Below are 22,239 nucleotides of genomic sequence, written 5' to 3'. Positions count from 1 at the left end.
GTGAACCATACAGGGAGCCACAGGGCTCAGGTCAGAAGTAATGAACCATACAGGGAACCGGGTGCCATAGGGCTCAGGTCAGAAGTAGTGAACCATACAGGGAGCCATAGGGCTCAGGTCAGAAGTAATGAACCATACAGGGAACAGGGAGCCATAGGGCTCAGGTCAGAAGTAGTGAACCATACAGGGAGCCATAGGGCTCAGGTCAGAAGTAATGAACCATACAGGGAACAGGGTGCCATAGGGCTCAGGTCAGAAGTAGTGAACCATACAGGGAAAAGGGAGCCATAGGGCTCAGGTCAGAAGTAGTGAACCATACAGGGAGCCATAGGGCTCAGGTCAGAAGTAATGAACCATACAGGGAACAGGGAGCCATAGGGCTCAGGTCAGAAGTAGTGAACCATACAGGGAACAGGGAGCCATAGGGCTCAGGTCAGAAGTAGTGAACAATACAGGGAACAGGGAGCCATAGGGCTCAGGTCAGAAGTAATGAACCATACAGGGAACAGGGAGCTATAGGGCTCAGGTCAGAAGTAGTGAACCATACAGGGAACAGGGTGCCATAGGGCTCAGGTCAGAAGTAGTGAACCATACAGGGAACAGGGAGCCATAGGGCTCAGGTCAGAAGTAGTGAACCATACAGGGTGCCATAGGGCTCAGGTCAGAAGTAGTGAACCATACAGGGAACAGGGAGCCACAGGGCTCAGGTCAGAAGTAGTGAACCATACAGGGAACAGGGAGCCATAGGGCTCAGGTCAGAAGTAGTGAACCATACAGGGAACAGGGAGCCATAGGGCTCAGGTCAGAAGTAGTGAACCATACAGGGTGCCATAGGGCTCAGGTCAGAAGTAGTGAACCATACAGGGAACAGGGAGCCATAGGGCTCAGGTCAGAAGTAATGAACCATACAGGGAACAGGGTGCCATAGGGCTCAGGTCAGAAGTAGTGAACCATACAGGGAACAGGGTGCCATAGGGCTCAGGTCAGAAGTGATGAACCATACAGGGAACAGGGTGCCATAGGGCTCAGGTCAGAAGTAGTGAACCATACAGGGTGCCATAGGGCTCAGGTCAGAAGTAGTGAACCATACAGGGAACAGGGTGCCATAGGGCTCAGGTCAGAAGTAATGAACCATACAGGGAACAGGGTGCCATAGGGCTCAGGTCAGAAGTAATGAACCATACAGGGTGCCATAGGGCTCAGGTCAGAAGTAGTGAACCATACAGGGAGCCATAGGGCTCAGGTCAGAAGTAATGAACCATACAGGGAACAGGGTGCCATAGGGCTCAGGTCAGAAGTAGTGAACCATACAGGGAAAAGGGAGCCATAGGGCTCAGGTCAGAAGTAGTGAACCATACAGGGAGCCATAGGGCTCAGGTCAGAAGTAATGAACCATACAGGGAACAGGGAGCCATAGGGCTCAGGTCAGAAGTAGTGAACCATACAGGGAACAGGGAGCCATAGGGCTCAGGTCAGAAGTAGTGAACAATACAGGGAACAGGGAGCCATAGGGCTCAGGTCAGAAGTAATGAACCATACAGGGAACAGGGAGCTATAGGGCTCAGGTCAGAAGTAGTGAACCATACAGGGAACAGGGTGCCATAGGGCTCAGGTCAGAAGTAGTGAACCATACAGGGAACAGGGAGCCATAGGGCTCAGGTCAGAAGTAGTGAACCATACAGGGTGCCATAGGGCTCAGGTCAGAAGTAGTGAACCATACAGGGAACAGGGAGCCACAGGGCTCAGGTCAGAAGTAGTGAACCATACAGGGAACAGGGAGCCATAGGGCTCAGGTCAGAAGTAGTGAACCATACAGGGAACAGGGAGCCATAGGGCTCAGGTCAGAAGTAGTGAACCATACAGGGTGCCATAGGGCTCAGGTCAGAAGTAGTGAACCATACAGGGAACAGGGAGCCATAGGGCTCAGGTCAGAATTAATGAACCATACAGGGAACAGGGTGCCATAGGGCTCAGGTCAGAAGTAGTGAACCATACAGGGAACAGGGTGCCACAGGGCTCAGGTCAGAAGTAATGAACCATACAGGGAACAGGGTGCCATAGGGCTCAGGTCAGAAGTAGTGAACCATACAGGGTGCCATAGGGCTCAGGTCAGAAGTAGTGAACCATACAGGGAACAGGGTGCCATAGGGCTCAGGTCAGAAGTAATGAACCATACAGGGAACAGGGTGCCATAGGGCTCAGGTCAGAAGTAATGAACCATACAGGGTGCCATAGGGCTCAGGTCAGAAGTAATGAACCATACAGGGAACAGGGTGCCATAGGGCTCAGGTCAGAAGTAGTGAACCATACAGGGAGCCATAGGGCTCAGGTCAGAAGTAGTGAACCATACAGGGAACAGGGTGCCATAGGGCTCAGGTCAGAAGTAGTGAACCATACAGGGAGCCATAGGGCTCAGGTCAGAAGTAATGAACCATACAGGGAACAGGGTGCCATAGGGCTCAGGTCAGAAGTAGTGAACCATACAGGGAGCCATAGGGCTCAGGTCAGAAGTAATGAACCATACAGGGAACAGGGTGCCATAGGGCTCAGGTCAGAAGTAGTGAACCATACAGGGAACAGGGAACCATAGGGCTCAGGTCAGAAGTAGTGAACCATACAGGGAGCCAGAGGGCTCAGGTCAGAAGTAATGAACCATACAGGGAACCGGGTGCCATAGGGCTCAGGTCAGAAGTAGTGAACCATACAGGGAGCCATAGGGCTCAGGTCAGAAGTAATGAACCATACAGGGAACAGGGAGCCATAGGGCTCAGGTCAGAAGTAGTGAACCATACAGGGTGCCATAGGGCTCAGGTCAGAAGTAGTGAACCATACAGGGAACAGGGAGCCATAGGGCTCAGGTCAGAATTAATGAACCATACAGGGAACAGGGTGCCATAGGGCTCAGGTCAGAAGTAGTGAACCATACAGGGAACAGGGTGCCACAGGGCTCAGGTCAGAAGTAATGAACCATACAGGGAACAGGGTGCCATAGGGCTCAGGTCAGAAGTAGTGAACCATACAGGGTGCCATAGGGCTCAGGTCAGAAGTAGTGAACCATACAGGGAACAGGGTGCCATAGGGCTCAGGTCAGAAGTAATGAACCATACAGGGAACAGGGTGCCATAGGGCTCAGGTCAGAAGTAATGAACCATACAGGGTGCCATAGGGCTCAGGTCAGAAGTAATGAACCATACAGGGAACAGGGTGCCATAGGGCTCAGGTCAGAAGTAGTGAACCATACAGGGAGCCATAGGGCTCAGGTCAGAAGTAGTGAACCATACAGGGAACAGGGTGCCATAGGGCTCAGGTCAGAAGTAGTGAACCATACAGGGAGCCATAGGGCTCAGGTCAGAAGTAATGAACCATACAGGGAACAGGGTGCCATAGGGCTCAGGTCAGAAGTAGTGAACCATACAGGGAGCCATAGGGCTCAGGTCAGAAGTAATGAACCATACAGGGAACAGGGTGCCATAGGGCTCAGGTCAGAAGTAGTGAACCATACAGGGAACAGGGAACCATAGGGCTCAGGTCAGAAGTAGTGAACCATACAGGGAGCCAGAGGGCTCAGGTCAGAAGTAATGAACCATACAGGGAACCGGGTGCCATAGGGCTCAGGTCAGAAGTAGTGAACCATACAGGGAGCCATAGGGCTCAGGTCAGAAGTAATGAACCATACAGGGAACAGGGAGCCATAGGGCTCAGGTCAGAAGTAGTGAACCATACAGGGAGCCATAGGGCTCAGGTCAGAAGTAATGAACCATACAGGGAACAGGGTGCCATAGGGCTCAGGTAAGAAGTAGTGAACCATACAGGGAAAAGGGAGCCATAGGGCTCAGGTCAGAAGTAGTGAACCATACAGGGAGCCATAGGGCTCAGGTCAGAAGTAATGAACCATACAGGGAACAGGGAGCCATAGGGCTCAGGTCAGAAGTAGTGAACCATACAGGGAACAGGGAGCCATAGGGCTCAGGTCAGAAGTAGTGAACAATACAGGGAACAGGGAGCCATAGGGCTCAGGTCAGAAGTAATGAACCATACAGGGAACAGGGAGCTATAGGGCTCAGGTCAGAAGTAGTGAACCATACAGGGAGCCATAGGGCTCAGGTCAGAAGTAATGAACCATACAGGGAACAGGGTGCCATAGGGCTCAGGTCAGAAGTAGTGAACCATACAGGGAGCCATAGGGCTCAGGTCAGAAGTAATGAACCATACAGGGAACAGGGTGCCATAGGGCTCAGGTCAGAAGTAGTGAACCATACAGGGAACAGGGAACCATAGGGCTCAGGTCAGAAGTAGTGAACCATACAGGGAGCCACAGGGCTCAGGTCAGAAGTAATGAACCATACAGGGAACCGGGTGCCATAGGGCTCAGGTCAGAAGTAGTGAACCATACAGGGAGCCATAGGGCTCAGGTCAGAAGTAATGAACCATACAGGGAACAGGGAGCCATAGGGCTCAGGTCAGAAGTAGTGAACCATACAGGGAGCCATAGGGCTCAGGTCAGAAGTAATGAACCATACAGGGAACAGGGTGCCATAGGGCTCAGGTCAGAAGTAGTGAACCATACAGGGAAAAGGGAGCCATAGGGCTCAGGTCAGAAGTAGTGAACCATACAGGGAGCCATAGGGCTCAGGTCAGAAGTAATGAACCATACAGGGAACAGGGAGCCATAGGGCTCAGGTCAGAAGTAGTGAACCATACAGGGAACAGGGAGCTATAGGGCTCAGGTCAGAAGTAGTGAACCATACAGGGAACAGGGTGCCATAGGGCTCAGGTCAGAAGTAGTGAACCATACAGGGAACAGGGAGCCATAGGGCTCAGGTCAGAAGTAGTGAACCATACAGGGTGCCATAGGGCTCAGGTCAGAAGTAGTGAACCATACAGGGAACAGGGAGCCACAGGGCTCAGGTCAGAAGTAGTGAACCATACAGGGAACAGGGAGCCATAGGGCTCAGGTCAGAAGTAGTGAACCATACAGGGAACAGGGAGCCATAGGGCTCAGGTCAGAAGTAGTGAACCATACAGGGTGCCATAGGGCTCAGGTCAGAAGTAGTGAACCATACAGGGAACAGGGAGCCATAGGGCTCAGGTCAGAAGTAATGAACCATACAGGGAACAGGGTGCCATAGGGCTCAGGTCAGAAGTAGTGAACCATACAGGGAACAGGGTGCCATAGGGCTCAGGTCAGAAGTGATGAACCATACAGGGAACAGGGTGCCATAGGGCTCAGGTCAGAAGTAGTGAACCATACAGGGTGCCATAGGGCTCAGGTCAGAAGTAGTGAACCATACAGGGAACAGGGTGCCATAGGGCTCAGGTCAGAAGTAATGAACCATACAGGGAACAGGGTGCCATAGGGCTCAGGTCAGAAGTAATGAACCATACAGGGTGCCATAGGGCTCAGGTCAGAAGTAGTGAACCATACAGGGAGCCATAGGGCTCAGGTCAGAAGTAATGAACCATACAGGGAACAGGGTGCCATAGGGCTCAGGTCAGAAGTAGTGAACCATACAGGGAAAAGGGAGCCATAGGGCTCAGGTCAGAAGTAGTGAACCATACAGGGAGCCATAGGGCTCAGGTCAGAAGTAATGAACCATACAGGGAACAGGGAGCCATAGGGCTCAGGTCAGAAGTAGTGAACCATACAGGGAACAGGGAGCCATAGGGCTCAGGTCAGAAGTAGTGAACAATACAGGGAACAGGGAGCCATAGGGCTCAGGTCAGAAGTAATGAACCATACAGGGAACAGGGAGCTATAGGGCTCAGGTCAGAAGTAGTGAACCATACAGGGAACAGGGTGCCATAGGGCTCAGGTCAGAAGTAGTGAACCATACAGGGAACAGGGAGCCATAGGGCTCAGGTCAGAAGTAGTGAACCATACAGGGTGCCATAGGGCTCAGGTCAGAAGTAGTGAACCATACAGGGAACAGGGAGCCACAGGGCTCAGGTCAGAAGTAGTGAACCATACAGGGAACAGGGAGCCATAGGGCTCAGGTCAGAAGTAGTGAACCATACAGGGAACAGGGAGCCATAGGGCTCAGGTCAGAAGTAGTGAACCATACAGGGTGCCATAGGGCTCAGGTCAGAAGTAGTGAACCATACAGGGAACAGGGAGCCATAGGGCTCAGGTCAGAATTAATGAACCATACAGGGAACAGGGTGCCATAGGGCTCAGGTCAGAAGTAGCGAACCATACAGGGAACAGGGTGCCACAGGGCTCAGGTCAGAAGTAATGAACCATACAGGGAACAGGGTGCCATAGGGCTCAGGTCAGAAGTAGTGAACCATACAGGGTGCCATAGGGCTCAGGTCAGAAGTAGTGAACCATACAGGGAACAGGGTGCCATAGGGCTCAGGTCAGAAGTAATGAACCATACAGGGAACAGGGTGCCATAGGGCTCAGGTCAGAAGTAATGAACCATACAGGGTGCCATAGGGCTCAGGTCAGAAGTAGTGAACCATACAGGGAACAGGGTGCCATAGGGCTCAGGTCAGAAGTAATGAACCATACAGGGAACAGGGTGCCATAGGGCTCAGGTCAGAATTAGTGAACCATACAGGGAACAGGGTGCCATAGGGCTCAGGTCAGAAGTAGTGAACCATACAGGGTGCCATAGGGCTCAGGTCAGAAGTAATGAACCATACAGGGAGCCATAGGGCTCAGGTCAGAAGTAGTGAACCATACAGGGAACAGGGAGCCATAGGGCTCAGGTCAGAAGTAATGAACCATACAGGGAACAGGGTGCCATAGGGCTCAGGTCAGAAGTAATGAACCATACAGGGAACAGGGAGCCATAGGGCTCAGGTCAGAAGTAATGAACCATAAAGGGAACAGGGTGCCATAGGGCTCAGGTCAGAAGTAGTGAACCAAACAGGGAACAGGGTGCCATAGGGCTCAGGTCAGAAGTAATGAACCATACAGGGAACAGGGAGCCATAGGGCTCAGGTCAGAAGTAGTGAACCATACAGGGAACAGGGTGCCATAGGGCTCAGGTCAGAAGTAGTGAACCATACAGGGAGCCATAGGGCTCAGGTCGGAAGTAATGAACCATACAGGGAACAGGGTGCCATAGGGCTCAGGTCTGAAGTAATGAACCATACAGGGTGCCATAGGGCTCAGGTCAGAAGTAATGAACCATACAGGGAACAGGGTGCCATAGGGCTCAGGTCAGAATTAGTGAACCATACAGGGAACAGGGTGCCATAGGGCTCAGGTCAGAAGTAGTGAACCATACAGGGTGCCATAGGGCTCAGGTCAGAAGTAATGAACCATACAGGGAGCCATAGGGCTCAGGTCAGAAGTAGTGAACCATACAGGGAACAGGGAGCCATAGGGCTCAGGTCAGAAGTAATGAACCATACAGGGAACAGGGTGCCATAGGGCTCAGGTCAGAAGTAATGAACCATACAGGGAACAGGGAGCCATAGGGCTCAGGTCAGAAGTAATGAACCATAAAGGGAACAGGGTGCCATAGGGCTCAGGTCAGAAGAAGTGAACCAAACAGGGAACAGGGTGCCATAGGGCTCAGGTCAGAAGTAATGAACCATACAGGGAACAGGGAGCCATAGGGCTCAGGTCAGAAGTAGTGAACCATACAGGGAACAGGGTGCCATAGGGCTCAGGTCAGAAGTAGTGAACCATACAGGGAGCCATAGGGCTCAGGTCAGAAGTAATGAACCATACAGGGAACAGGGTGCCATAGGGCTCAGGTCAGAAGTAATGAACCATACAAGGTGCCATAGGGCTCAGGTCAGAAGTAGTGAACCATACAGGGAACAGGGAGCCACAGGGCTCAGGTCAGAAGTAGTGAACCATACAGGGAACAGGGAGCCATAGGGCTCAGGTCAGAAGTAGTGAACCACACACGGAACAGGGTGCCATAGGGCTCAGGTCAGAAGTAATGAACCATACAGGGAACAGGGTGCCATAGGGCTCAGGTCAGAAGTAATGAACCATACAGGGAACAGGGTGCCATAGGGCTCAGGTCAGAAGTAATGAACCATACAGGGTGCCATAGGGCTCAGGTCAGAAGTAGTGAACCATACAGGGAACAGGGTGCCATAGGGCTCAGGTCAGAAGTAATGAACCATACAGGGAACAGGGTGCCATAGGGCTCAGGTCAGAATTAGTGAACCATACAGGGAACGGGGTGCCATAGGGCTCAGGTCAGAAGTAGTGAACCATACAGGGTGCCATAGGGCTCAGGTCAGAAGTAGTGAACCATACAGGGAACAGGGAGCCACAGGGCTCAGCTCAGAAGTAGTGAACCATACAGGGAACAGGGAGCCATAGGGCTCAGGTCAGAAGTAGTGAACCATACAGGGAACAGGGAGCCATAGGGCTCAGGTCAGAAGTAGTGAACCACACACGGAACAGGGTGCCATAGGGCTCAGGTCAGAAGTAGTGAACCATACAGGGTGCCATAGGGCTCAGGTCAGAAGTAGTGAACCATACAGGGAACAGGGTGCCATAGGGCTCAGGTCAGAAGTAATGAACCATACAGGGAACAGGGTGCCATAGGGCTCAGGTCAGAAGTAATGAACCATACAGGGTGCCATAGGGCTCAGGTCAGAAGTAGTGAACCATACAGGGAGCCATAGGGCTCAGGTCAGAAGTAATGAACCATACAGGGAACAGGGTGCCATAGGGCTCAGGTCAGAAGTAGTGAACCATACAGGGAAAAGGGAGCCATAGGGCTCAGGTCAGAAGTAGTGAACCATACAGGGAGCCATAGGGCTCAGGTCAGAAGTAATGAACCATACAGGGAACAGGGAGCCATAGGGCTCAGGTCAGAAGTAGTGAACCATACAGGGAACAGGGAGCCATAGGGCTCAGGTCAGAAGTAGTGAACAATACAGGGAACAGGGAGCCATAGGGCTCAGGTCAGAAGTAATGAACCATACAGGGAACAGGGAGCTATAGGGCTCAGGTCAGAAGTAGTGAACCATACAGGGAACAGGGTGCCATAGGGCTCAGGTCAGAAGTAGTGAACCATACAGGGAACAGGGAGCCATAGGGCTCAGGTCAGAAGTAGTGAACCATACAGGGTGCCATAGTGCTCAGGTCAGAAGTAGTGAACCATACAGGGAACAGGGAGCCACAGGGCTCAGGTCAGAAGTAGTGAACCATACAGGGAACAGGGAGCCATAGGGCTCAGGTCAGAAGTAGTGAACCATACAGGGAACAGGGAGCCATAGGGCTCAGGTCAGAAGTAGTGAACCATACAGGGTGCCATAGGGCTCAGGTCAGAAGTAGTGAACCATACAGGGAACAGGGAGCCATAGGGCTCAGGTCAGAATTAATGAACCATACAGGGAACAGGGTGCCATAGGGCTCAGGTCAGAAGTAGTGAACCATACAGGGAACAGGGTGCCACAGGGCTCAGGTCAGAAGTAATGAACCATACAGGGAACAGGGTGCCATAGGGCTCAGGTCAGAAGTAGTGAACCATACAGGGTGCCATAGGGCTCAGGTCAGAAGTAGTGAACCATACAGGGAACAGGGTGCCATAGGGCTCAGGTCAGAAGTAATGAACCATACAGGGAACAGGGTGCCATAGGGCTCAGGTCAGAAGTAATGAACCATACAGGGTGCCATAGGGCTCAGGTCAGAAGTAGTGAACCATACAGGGAACAGGGTGCCATAGGGCTCAGGTCAGAAGTAATGAACCATACAGGGAACAGGGTGCCATAGGGCTCAGGTCAGAATTAGTGAACCATACAGGGAACAGGGTGCCATAGGGCTCAGGTCAGAAGTAGTGAACCATACAGGGTGCCATAGGGCTCAGGTCAGAAGTAATGAACCATTCAGGGAGCCATAGGGCTCAGGTCAGAAGTAGTGAACCATACAGGGAACAGGGAGCCATAGGGCTCAGGTCAGAAGTAATGAACCATACAGGGAACAGGGTGCCATAGGGCTCAGGTCAGAAGTAATGAACCATACAGGGAACAGGGAGCCATAGGGCTCAGGTCAGAAGTAATGAACCATAAAGGGAACAGGGTGCCATAGGGCTCAGGTCAGAAGTAGTGAACCAAAAAGGGAACAGGGTGCCATAGGGCTCAGGTCAGAAGTAATGAACCATACAGGGAACAGGGAGCCATAGGGCTCAGGTCAGAAGTAGTGAACCATACAGGGAACAGGGTGCCATAGGGCTCAGGTCAGAAGTAGTGAACCATACAGGGAGCCATAGGGCTCAGGTCGGAAGTAATGAACCATACAGGGAACAGGGTGCCATAGGGCTCAGGTCAGAAGTAATGAACCATACAGGGTGCCATAGGGCTCAGGTCAGAAGTAATGAACCATACAGGGAACAGGGTGCCATAGGGCTCAGGTCAGAATTAGTGAACCATACAGGGAACAGGGTGCCATAGGGCTCAGGTCAGAAGTAGTGAACCATACAGGGTGCCATAGGGCTCAGGTCAGAAGTAATGAACCATACAGGGAGCCATAGGGCTCAGGTCAGAAGTAGTGAACCATACAGGGAACAGGGAGCCATAGGGCTCAGGTCAGAAGTAATGAACCATACAGGGAACAGGGTGCCATAGGGCTCAGGTCAGAAGTAATGAACCATACAGGGAACAGGGAGCCATAGGGCTCAGGTCAGAAGTAATGAACCATAAAGGGAACAGGGTGCCATAGGGCTCAGGTCAGAAGAAGTGAACCAAACAGGGAACAGGGTGCCATAGGGCTCAGGTCAGAAGTAATGAACCATACAGGGAACAGGGAGCCATAGGGCTCAGGTCAGAAGTAGTGAACCATACAGGGAACAGGGTGCCATAGGGCTCAGGTCAGAAGTAGTGAACCATACAGGGAGCCATAGGGCTCAGGTCAGAAGTAATGAACCATACAGGGAACAGGGTGCCATAGGGCTCAGGTCAGAAGTAATGAACCATACAAGGTGCCATAGGGCTCAGGTCAGAAGTAGTGAACCATACAGGGAACAGGGAGCCACAGGGCTCAGGTCAGAAGTAGTGAACCATACAGGGAACAGGGAGCCATAGGGCTCAGGTCAGAAGTAGTGAACCACACACGGAACAGGGTGCCATAGGGCTCAGGTCAGAAGTAATGAACCATACAGGGAACAGGGTGCCATAGGGCTCAGGTCAGAAGTAATGAACCATACAGGGAACAGGGTGCCATAGGGCTCAGGTCAGAAGTAATGAACCATACAGGGTGCCATAGGGCTCAGGTCAGAAGTAGTGAACCATACAGGGAACAGGGTGCCATAGGGCTCAGGTCAGAAGTAATGAACCATACAGGGAACAGGGTGCCATAGGGCTCAGGTCAGAATTAGTGAACCATACAGGGAACGGGGTGCCATAGGGCTCAGGTCAGAAGTAGTGAACCATACAGGGTGCCATAGGGCTCAGGTCAGAAGTAGTGAACCATACAGGGAACAGGGAGCCATAGGGCTCAGGTCAGAAGTAATGAACCATACAGGGAACAGGGTGCCATAGGGCTCAGGTCAGAAGTAGTGAACCATACAGGGAACAGGGTGCCATAGGGCTCAGGTCAGAAGTAATGAACCATACAGGGAACAGGGAGCCATAGGGCTCAGGTCAGAAGTAGTGAACCATACAGGGTGCCATAGGGCTCAGGTCAGAAGTAGTGAACCATACAGGGAACAGGGTGCCATAGGGCTCAGGTCAGAAGTAATGAACCATACAGGGAACAGGGTGCCATAGGGCTCAGGTCAGAAGTAATGAACCATACAGGGTGCCATAGGGCTCAGGTCAGAAGTAGTGAACCATACAGGGAACAGGGTGCCATAGGGCTCAGGTCAGAAGTAATGAACCATACAGGGAACAGGGTGCCATAGGGCTCAGGTCAGAAGTAGTGAACCATACAGGGTGCCATAGGGCTCAGGTCAGAAGTAGTGAACCATACAGGGAACAGGGTGCCATAGGGCTCAGGTCAGAAGTAATGAACCATACAGGGAACAGGGTGCCATAGGGCTCAGGTCAGAAGTAATGAACCATACAGGGTGCCATAGGGCTCAGGTCAGAAGTAGTGAACCATACAGGGAACAGGGTGCCATAGGGCTCAGGTCAGAAGTAATGAACCATACAGGGAACAGGGTGCCATAGGGCTCAGTTCAGAATTAGTGAACCATACAGGGAACAGGGTGCCATAGGGCTCAGGTCAGAAGTAGTGAACCATACAGGGTGCCATAGGGCTCAGGTCAGAAGTAATGAATCATACAGGGAGCCATAGGGCTCAGGTCAGAAGTAGTGAACCATACAGGGAACAGGGAGCCATAGGGCTCAGGTCAGAAGTAATGAACCATACAGGGAACAGGGTGCCATAGGGCTCAGGTCAGAAGTAATGAACAATACAGGGAACAGGGAGCCATAGGGCTCAGGTCAGAAGTAATGAACCATAAAGGGAACAGGGTGCCATAGGGCTCAGGTCAGAAGTAGTGAACCATACAGGGAACAGGGTGCCATCGGGCTCAGGTCAGAAGTAATGAACCATACAGGGAACAGGGAGCCATAGGGCTCAGGTCAGAAGTAGTGAACCATACAGGGAACAGGGTGCCATAGGGCTCAGGTCAGAAGTAGTGAACCATACAGGGAGCCATAGGGCTCAGGTCAGAAGTAATGAACCATACAGGGAACAGGGTGCCATAGGGCTCAGGTCAGAAGTAATGAACCATACAGGGTGCCATAGGGCTCAGGTCAGAAGTAGTGAACCATACAGGGAACAGGGAGCCACAGGGCTCAGGTCAGAAGTAGTGAACCATACAGGGAACAGGGAGCCATAGGGCTCAGGTCAGAAGTAGTGAACCACACAGGGAACAGGGTGCCATAGGGCTCAGGTCAGAAGTAATGAACCATACAGGGAACAGGGTGCCATAGGGCTCAGGTCAGAAGTAATGAACCATACAGGGAACAGGGTGCCATAGGGCTCAGGTCAGAAGTAATGAACCATACAGGGTGCCATAGGGCTCAGGTCAGAAGTAGTGAACCATACAGGGAACAGGGTGCCATAGGGCTCAGGTCAGAATTAGTGAACCATACAGGGAACAGGGAGCCATAGGGCTCAGGTCAGAAGTAGTGAACCATACAGGGAACAGGGAGCCATAGGGCTCAGGTCAGAAGTAGTGAACCATACAGGGTGCAATAGGGCTCAGGTCAGAAGTAGTGAACCATACAGGGAACAGGGAGCCACAGGGCTCAGGTCAGAAGTAGTGAACCATACAGGGAACAGGGAGCCATAGGGCCCAGGTCAGAAGTAGTGAACCATACAGGGTGCCATCGGGCTCAGGTCAGAAGTAGTGAACCACACAGGGAACAGGGTGCCATAGGGCTCAGGTCAGAAGTAATGAACCATACAGGGAACAGGGTGCCATAGGGCTCAGGTCAGAAGTAATGAACCATACAGGGAACAGGGTGCCATAGGGCTCAGGACAGAAGTAATGAACCATACAGGGTGCCATAGGGCTCAGGTCAGAAGTAGTGAACCATACAGGGAACAGGGTGCCATAGGGCTCAGGTCAGAATTAGTGAACCATACAGGGAACAGGGAGCCATAGGGCTCAGGTCAGAAGTAGTGAACCATACAGGGAACAGGGAGCCATAGGGCTCAGGTCAGAAGTAGTGAACCATACAGGGTGCCATAGGGCTCAGGTCAGAAGTAGTGAACCATACAGGGAACAGGGAGCCACAGGGCTCAGGTCAGAAGTAGTGAACCATACAGGGAACAGGGAGCCATAGGGCTCAGGTCAGAAGTAGTGAACCATACAGGGTGCCATAGGGCTCAGGTCAGAAGTAGTGAACCATACAGGGAACAGGGAGCCATAGGGCTCAGGTCAGAAGTAATGAACCATACAGGGAACAGGGTGCCATAGGGCTCAGGTCAGAAGTAGTGAACCATACAGGGAACAGGGTGCCATAGGGCTCAGGTCAGAAGTAATGAACCATACAGGGAACAGGGTGCCATAGGGCTCAGGTCAGAAGTAGTGAACCATACAGGGTGCCATAGGGCTCAGGTCAGAAGTAGTGAACCATACAGGGAACAGGGTGCCATAGGGCTCAGGTCAGAAGTAATGAACCATACAGGGAACAGGGTGCCATAGGGCTCAGGTCAGAAGTAATGAACCATACAGGGTGCCATAGGGCTCAGGTCAGAAGTAGTGAACCATACAGGGAACAGGGTGCCATAGGGCTCAGGTCAGAAGTAGTGAACCATACAGGGAACAGGGAGCCACAGGGCTCAGGTCAGAAGTAGTGAACCATACAGGGTGCCATAGGGCTCAGGTCAGAAGTAGTGAACCATACAGGGAACAGGGAGCCACAGGGCTCAGGTCAGAAGTAGTGAACCATACAGGGAACAGGGAGCCATAGGGCTCAGGTCAGAAGTAGTGAACCATACAGGGAACAGGGAGCCATAGGGCTCAGGTCAGAAGTAGTGAACCATACAGGGTGCCATAGGGCTCAGGTCAGAAGTAGTGAACCATACAGGGAACAGGGAGCCATAGGGCTCAGGTCAGAAGTAATGAACCATACAGGGAACAGGGTGCCATAGGGCTCAGGTCAGAAGTAATGAACCATACAGGGAACAGGGTGCCATAGGGCTCAGGTCAGAAGTAGTGAACCATACAGGGTGCCATAGGGCTCAGGTCAGAAGTAGTGAACCATACAGGGAACAGGGTGCCATAGGGCTCAGGTCAGAAGTAATGAACCATACTGGGAACAGGGTGCCATAGGGCTCAGGTCAGAAGTAATGACTATACAGGGTGCCATAGGGCTCAGGTCAGAAGTAGTGAACCATACAGGGAACAGGGTGCCATAGGGCTCAGGTCAGAAGTAGTGAACCATACAGGGAACAGGGAGCCACAGGGCTCAGGTCAGAAGTAGTGAACCATACAGGGAACAGGGAGCCATAGGGCTCAGGTCAGAAGTAGTGAACCATACAGGGAACAGGGAGCCATAGGGCTCAGGTCAGAAGTAGTGAACCATACAGGGTGCCATAGGGCTCAGGTCAGAAGTAGTGAACCATACAGGGAACAGGGAGCCACAGGGCTCAGGTCAGAAGTAGTGAACCATACAGGGAACAGGGAGCCATAGGGCTCAGGTCAGAAGTAGTGAACCATACAGGGAACAGGGAGCCATAGGGCTCAGGTCAGAAGTAGTGAACCATACAGGGTGTCATAGGGCTCAGGTCAGAAGTAGTGAACCATACAGGGAACAGGGAGCCATAGGGCTCAGGTCAGAAGTAATGAACCATAAAGGGAACAGGGTGCCATAGGGCTCAGGTCAGAAGTAGTGAACCATACAGGGAACAGGGTGCCATAGGGCTCAGGTCAGAAGTAGTGAACCATACAGGGTGCCATAGGGCTCAGGTCAGAAGTAGTGAACCATACAGGGAACAGGGTGCCATAGGGCTCAGGTCAGAAGTAATGAACCATACAGGGAACAGGGAGCCATAGGGCTCAGGTCAGAAGTAGTGAACCATACAGGGAACAGGGTGCCATAGGGCTCAGGTCAGAAGTAGTGAACCATACAGGGAGCCATAGGGCTCAGGTCAGAAGTAATGAACCATACAGGGAACAGGGTGCCATAGGGCTCAGGTCAGAAGTAGTGAACCATACAGGGAGCCATAGGGCTCAGGTCAGAAGTAATGAACCATACAGGGAACAGGGTGCCATAGGGCTCAGGTCAGAAGTAATGAACCATACAGGGTGCCATAGGGCTCAGGTCAGAAGTAGTGAACCATACAGGGAACAGGGAGCCACAGGGCTCAGGTCAGAAGTAGTGAACCATACAGGGAACAGGGAGCCATAGGGCTCAGGTCAGAAGTAGTGAACCACACAGGGAACAGGGTGCCATAGGGCTCAGGTCAGAAGTAATGAACCATACAGGGAACAGGGTGCCATAGGGCTCAGGTCAGAAGTAATGAACCATACAGGGAACAGGGTGCCATAGGGCTCAGGTCAGAAGTAATGAACCATACAGGGTGCCATAGGGCTCAGGTCAGAAGTAGTGAACCATACAGGGAACAGGGTGCCATAGGGCTCAGGTCAGAAGTAATGAACCATACAGGGAACAGGATGCCATAGGGCTCAGGTCAGAATTAGTGAACCATACAGGGAACAGGGTGCCATAGGGCTCAGGTCAGAAGTAGTGAACCATACAGGGAGCCATAGGGCTCAGGTCAGAAGTAGTGAACCACACAGGGAACAGGGTGCCATAGGGCTCAGGTCAGAAGTAGTGAACCATACAGGGAGCCATAGGGCTCAGGTCAGAAGTAATGAACCATACAGGGAACAGGGTGCCATAGGGCTCAGGTCAGAAGTAGTGAACCATACAGAGAGCCATAGGGCTCAGGTCAGAAGTAATGAACCATACAGGGAACAGGGTGCCATAGGGCTCAGGTCAGAAGTAGTGAACCATACAGGGAAAAGGGAGCCATAGGGCTCAGGTCAGAAGTAGTGAACCATACAGTGAGCCACAGGGCTCAGGTCAGAAGTAATGAACCATACAGGGAACAGGGTGCCATAGGGCTCAGGTCAGAAGTAGTGAACCATACAGGGAGCCATAGGGCTCAGGTCAGAAGTAATGAACCATACAGGGAACAGGGTGCCATAGGGCTCAGGTCAGAAGTAGTGAACCATACAGGGAGCCATAGGGCTCAGGTCAGAAGTAATGAACCATACAGGGAACAGGGTGCCATAGGGCTCAGGTCAGAAGTAGTGAACCATACAGGGAACAGGGAGCCATAGGGCTCAGGTCAGAAGTAATGAACCATAAAGGGAACAGGGTGCCATAGGGCTCAGGTCAGAAGAAGTGAACCATACAGGGAACAGGGTGCCATAGGGCTCAGGTCAGAAGTAGTGAACCATACAGGGTGCCATAGGGCTCAGGTCAGAAGTAGTGAACCATACAGGGAACAGGGTGCCATAGGGCTCAGGTCAGAAGTAAAGAACCATACAGGGAACAGGGAGCCATAGGGCTCAGGTCAGAAGTAGTGAACCATACAGGGAACAGGGTGCCATAGGGCTCAGGTCAGAAGTAGTGAACCATACAGGGAGCCATAGGGCTCAGGTCAGAAGTAATGAACCATACAGGGAACAGGGTGCCATAGGGCTCAGATCAGAAGTAGTGAACCATACAGGGAGCCATAGGGCTCAAGTCAGAAGTAATGAACCATACAGGGTGCCATAGGGCTCAGGTCAGAAGTAATGAACCATACAGGGTGCCATAGGGCTCAGGTCAGAAGTAGCGAACCATACAGGGAACAGGGAGCCACAGGGCTCAGGTCAGAAGTAGTGAACCATACAGGGAACAGGGAGCCATAGGGCTCAGGTCAGAAGTAGTGAACCATACAGGGAGCCATAGGGCTCAGGTCAGAAGTAATGAACCATACAGGGAACAGGGTGCCATAGGGCTCAGGTCAGAAGTAATGAACCATACAAGGTGCCATAGGGCTCAGGTCAGAAGTAGTGAACCATACAGGGAACAGGGAGCCACAGGGCTCAGGTCAAAAGTAGTGAACCATACAGGGAACAGGGAGCCATAGGGCTCAGGTCAGAAGTAGTGAACCACACACGGAACAGGGTGCCATAGGGCTCAGGTCAGAAGTAATGAACCATACAGGGAACAGGGTGCCATAGGGCTCAGGTCAGAAGTAATGAACCATACAGGGAACAGGGTGCCATAGGGCTCAGGTCAGAAGTAATGAACCATACAGGGTGCCATAGGGCTCAGGTCAGAAGTAGTGAACCATACAGGGAACAGGGTGCCATAGGGCTCAGGTCAGAAGTAATGAACCATACAGGGAACAGGGTGCCATAGGGCTCAGGTCAGAATTAGTGAACCATACAGGGAACAGGGTGCCATAGTGCTCAGGTCAGAAGTAGTGAACCATACAGGGTGCCATAGGGCTCAGGTCAGAAGTAGTGAACCATACAGGGAACAGGGAGCCACAGGGCTCAGCTCAGAAGTAGTGAACCATACAGGGAACAGGGAGCCATAGGGCTCAGGTCAGAAGTAGTGAACCATACAGGGAACAGGGAGCCATAGGGCTCAGGTCAGAAGTAGTGAACCATACAGGGTGCCATAGGGCTCAGGTCAGAAGTAGTGAACCATACAGGGAACAGGGAGCCATAGGGCTCAGGTCAGAAGTAATGAACCATACAGGGAACAGGGTGCCATAGGGCTCAGGTCAGAAGTAGTGAACCATACAGGGAACAGGGTGCCATAGGGCTCAGGTCAGAAGTAATGAACCATACAGGGAACAGGGTGCCATAGGGCTCAGGTCAGAAGTAGTGAACCATACAGGGTGCCATAGGGCTCAGGTCAGAAGTAGTGAACCATACAGGGAACAGGGTGCCATAGGGCTCAGGTCAGAAGTAATGAACCATACAGGGAACAGGGTGCCATAGGGCTCAGGTCAGAAGTAATGAACCATACAGGGTGCCATAGGGCTCAGGTCAGAAGTAGTGAACCATACAGGGAACAGGGTGCCATAGGGCTCAGGTCAGAAGTAATGAACCATACAGGGAACAGGGTGCCATAGGGCTCAGTTCAGAATTAGTGAACCATACAGGGAACAGGGTGCCATAGGGCTCAGGTCAGAAGTAGTGAACCATACAGGGTGCCATAGGGCTCAGGTCAGAAGTAATGAACCATACAGGGAGCCATAGGGCTCAGGTCAGAAGTAGTGAACCATACAGGGAACAGGGAGCCATAGGGCTCAGGTCAGAAGTAATGAACCATACAGGGAACAGGGTGCCATAGGGCTCAGGTCAGAAGTAATGAACCATACAGGGAACAGGGAGCCATAGGGCTCAGGTCAGAAGTAATGAACCATAAAGGGAACAGGGTGCCATAGGGCTCAGGTCAGAAGTAGTGAACCATACAGGGAACAGGGTGCCATCGGGCTCAGGTCAGAAGTAATGAACCATACAGGGAACAGGGAGCCATAGGGCTCAGGTCAGAAGTAGTGAACCATACAGGGAACAGGGTGCCATAGGGCTCAGGTCAGAAGTAGTGAACCATACAGGGAGCCATAGGGCTCAGGTCAGAAGTAATGAACCATACAGGGAACAGGGTGCCATAGGGCTCAGGTCAGAAGTAATGAACCATACAGGGTGCCATAGGGCTCAGGTCAGAAGTAGTGAACCATACAGGGAACAGGGAGCCACAGGGCTCAGGTCAGAAGTAGTGAACCATACAGGGAACAGGGAGCCATAGGGCTCAGGTCAGAAGTAGTGAACCACACAGGGAACAGGGTGCCATAGGGCTCAGGTCAGAAGTAATGAACCATACAGGGAACAGGGTGCCATAGGGCTCAGGTCAGAAGTAATGAACCATACAGGGAACAGGGTGCCATAGGGCTCAGGTCAGAAGTAATGAACCATACAGGGTGCCATAGGGCTCAGGTCAGAAGTAGTGAACCATACAGGGAACAGGGTGCCATAGGGCTCAGGTCAGAATTAGTGAACCATACAGGGAACAGGGAGCCATAGGGCTCAGGTCAGAAGTAGTGAACCATACAGGGAACAGGGAGCCATAGGGCTCAGGTCAGAAGTAGTGAACCATACAGGGTGCCATAGGGCTCAGGTCAGAAGTAGTGAACCATACAGGGAACAGGGAGCCACAGGGCTCAGGTCAGAAGTAGTGAACCATACAGGGAACAGGGAGCCATAGGGCTCAGGTCAGAAGTAGTGAACCATACAGGGTGCCATAGGGCTCAGGTCAGAAGTAGTGAACCATACAGGGAACAGGGAGCCATAGGGCTCAGGTCAGAAGTAATGAACCATACAGGGAACAGGGTGCCATAGGGCTCAGGTCAGAAGTAGTGAACCATACAGGGAACAGGGTGCCATAGGGCTCAGGTCAGAAGTAATGAACCATACAGGGAACAGGGTGCCATAGGGCTCAGGTCAGAAGTAGTGAACCATACAGGGTGCCATAGGGCTCAGGTCAGAAGTAGTGAACCATACAGGGAACAGGGTGCCATAGGGCTCAGGTCAGAAGTAATGAACCATACAGGGAACAGGGTGCCATAGGGCTCAGGTCAGAAGTAATGAACCATACAGGGTGCCATAGGGCTCAGGTCAGAAGTAGTGAACCATACAGGGAACAGGGTGCCATAGGGCTCAGGTCAGAAGTAGTGAACCATACAGGGAACAGGGAGCCACAGGGCTCAGGTCAGAAGTAGTGAACCATACAGGGTGCCATAGGGCTCAGGTCAGAAGTAGTGAACCATACAGGGAACAGGGAGCCACAGGGCTCAGGTCAGAAGTAGTGAACCATACAGGGAACAGGGAGCCATAGGGCTCAGGTCAGAAGTAGTGAACCATACAGGGAACAGGGAGCCATAGGGCTCAGGTCAGAAGTAGTGAACCATACAGGGTGCCATAGGGCTCAGGTCAGAAGTAGTGAACCATACAGGGAACAGGGAGTCATAGGGCTCAGGTCAGAAGTAATGAACCATACAGGGAACAGGGTGCCATAGGGCTCAGGTCAGAAGTAATGAACCATACAGGGAACAGGGTGCCATAGGGCTCAGGTCAGAAGTAGTGAACCATACAGGGTGCCATAGGGCTCAGGTCAGAAGTAGTGAACCATACAGGGAACAGGGTGCCACAGGGCTCAGTTCAGAAGTAATGAACCATACTGGGAACAGGGTGCCATAGGGCTCAGGTCAGAAGTAATGAACTATACAGGGTGCCATAGGGCTCAGGTCAGAAGTAGTGAACCATACAGGGAACAGGGTGCCATAGGGCTCAGGTCAGAATTAGTGAACCATACAGGGAACAGGGAGCCACAGGGCTCAGGTCAGAAGTAGTGAACCATACAGGGAACAGGGAGCCATAGGGCTCAGGTCAGAAGTAGTGAACCATACAGGGAACAGGGAGCCATAGGGCTCAGGTCAGAAGTAGTGAACCATACAGGGTGCCATAGGGCTCAGGTCAGAAGTAGTGAACCATACAGGGAACAGGGAGCCACAGGGCTCAGGTCAGAAGTAGTGAACCATACAGGGAACAGGGAGCCATAGGGCTCAGGTCAGAAGTAGTGAACCATACAGGGAACAGGGAGCCATAGGGCTCAGGTCAGAAGTAGTGAACCATACAGGGTGCCATAGGGCTCAGGTCAGAAGTAGTGAACCATACAGGGAACAGGGAGCCATAGGGCTCAGGTCAGAAGTAATGAACCATAAAGGGAACAGGGTGCCATAGGGCTCAGGTCAGAAGTAGTGAACCATACAGGGAACAGGGTGCCATAGGGCTCAGGTCAGAAGTAGTGAACCATACAGGGAGCCATAGGGCTCAGGTCAGAAGTAATGAACCATACAGGGAACAGGGTGCCATAGGGCTCAGGTCAGAAGTAGTGAACCATACAGGGAGCCATAGGGCTCAGGTCAGAAGTAATGAACCATACAGGGAACAGGGTGCCATAGGGCTCAGGTCAGAAGTAATGAACCATACAGGGTGCCATAGGGCTCAGGTCAGAAGTAGTGAACCATACAGGGAACAGGGAGCCACAGGGCTCAGGTCAGAAGTAGTGAACCATACAGGGAACAGGGAGCCATAGGGCTCAGGTCAGAAGTAGTGAACCACACAGGGAACAGGGTGCCATAGGGCTCAGGTCAGAAGTAATGAACCATACAGGGAACAGGGTGCCATAGGGCTCAGGTCAGAAGTAATGAACCATACAGGGAACAGGGTGCCATAGGGCTCAGGTCAGAAGTAATGAACCATACAGGGTGCCATAGGGCTCAGGTCAGAAGTAGTGAACCATACAGGGAACAGGGTGCCATAGGGCTCAGGTCAGAAGTAATTAACCATACAGGGAACAGGATGCCATAGGGCTCAGGTCAGAATTAGTGAACCATACAGGGAACAGGGTGCCATAGGGCTCAGGTCAGAAGTAGTGAACCATACAGGGAGCCATAGGGCTCAGGTCAGAAGTAGTGAACCATACAGGGAACAGGGTGCCATAGGGCTCAGGTCAGAAGTAGTGAACCATACAGGGAGCCATAGGGCTCAGGTCAGAAGTAATGAACCATACAGGGAACAGGGTGCCATAGGGCTCAGGTCAGAAGTAGTGAACCATACAGAGAGCCATAGGGCTCAGGTCAGAAGTAATGAACCATACAGGGAACAGGGTGCCATAGGGCTCAGGTCAGAAGTAGTGAACCATACAGGGAAAAGGGAGCCATAGGGCTCAGGTCAGAAGTAGTGAACCATACAGGGAGCCACAGGGCTCAGGTCAGAAGTAATGAACCAT

This window comes from Oncorhynchus mykiss, chromosome 18, assembly GCF_057628025.1.
Source record: "Oncorhynchus mykiss isolate SJ-2025 chromosome 18, ASM5762802v1, whole genome shotgun sequence".
Classification (NCBI taxonomy): Eukaryota; Metazoa; Chordata; class Actinopteri; order Salmoniformes; family Salmonidae; genus Oncorhynchus; species Oncorhynchus mykiss.
The sequence above is the reverse complement of the archived record's forward strand: the minus strand, read 5'-3'. Positions refer to the sequence as shown.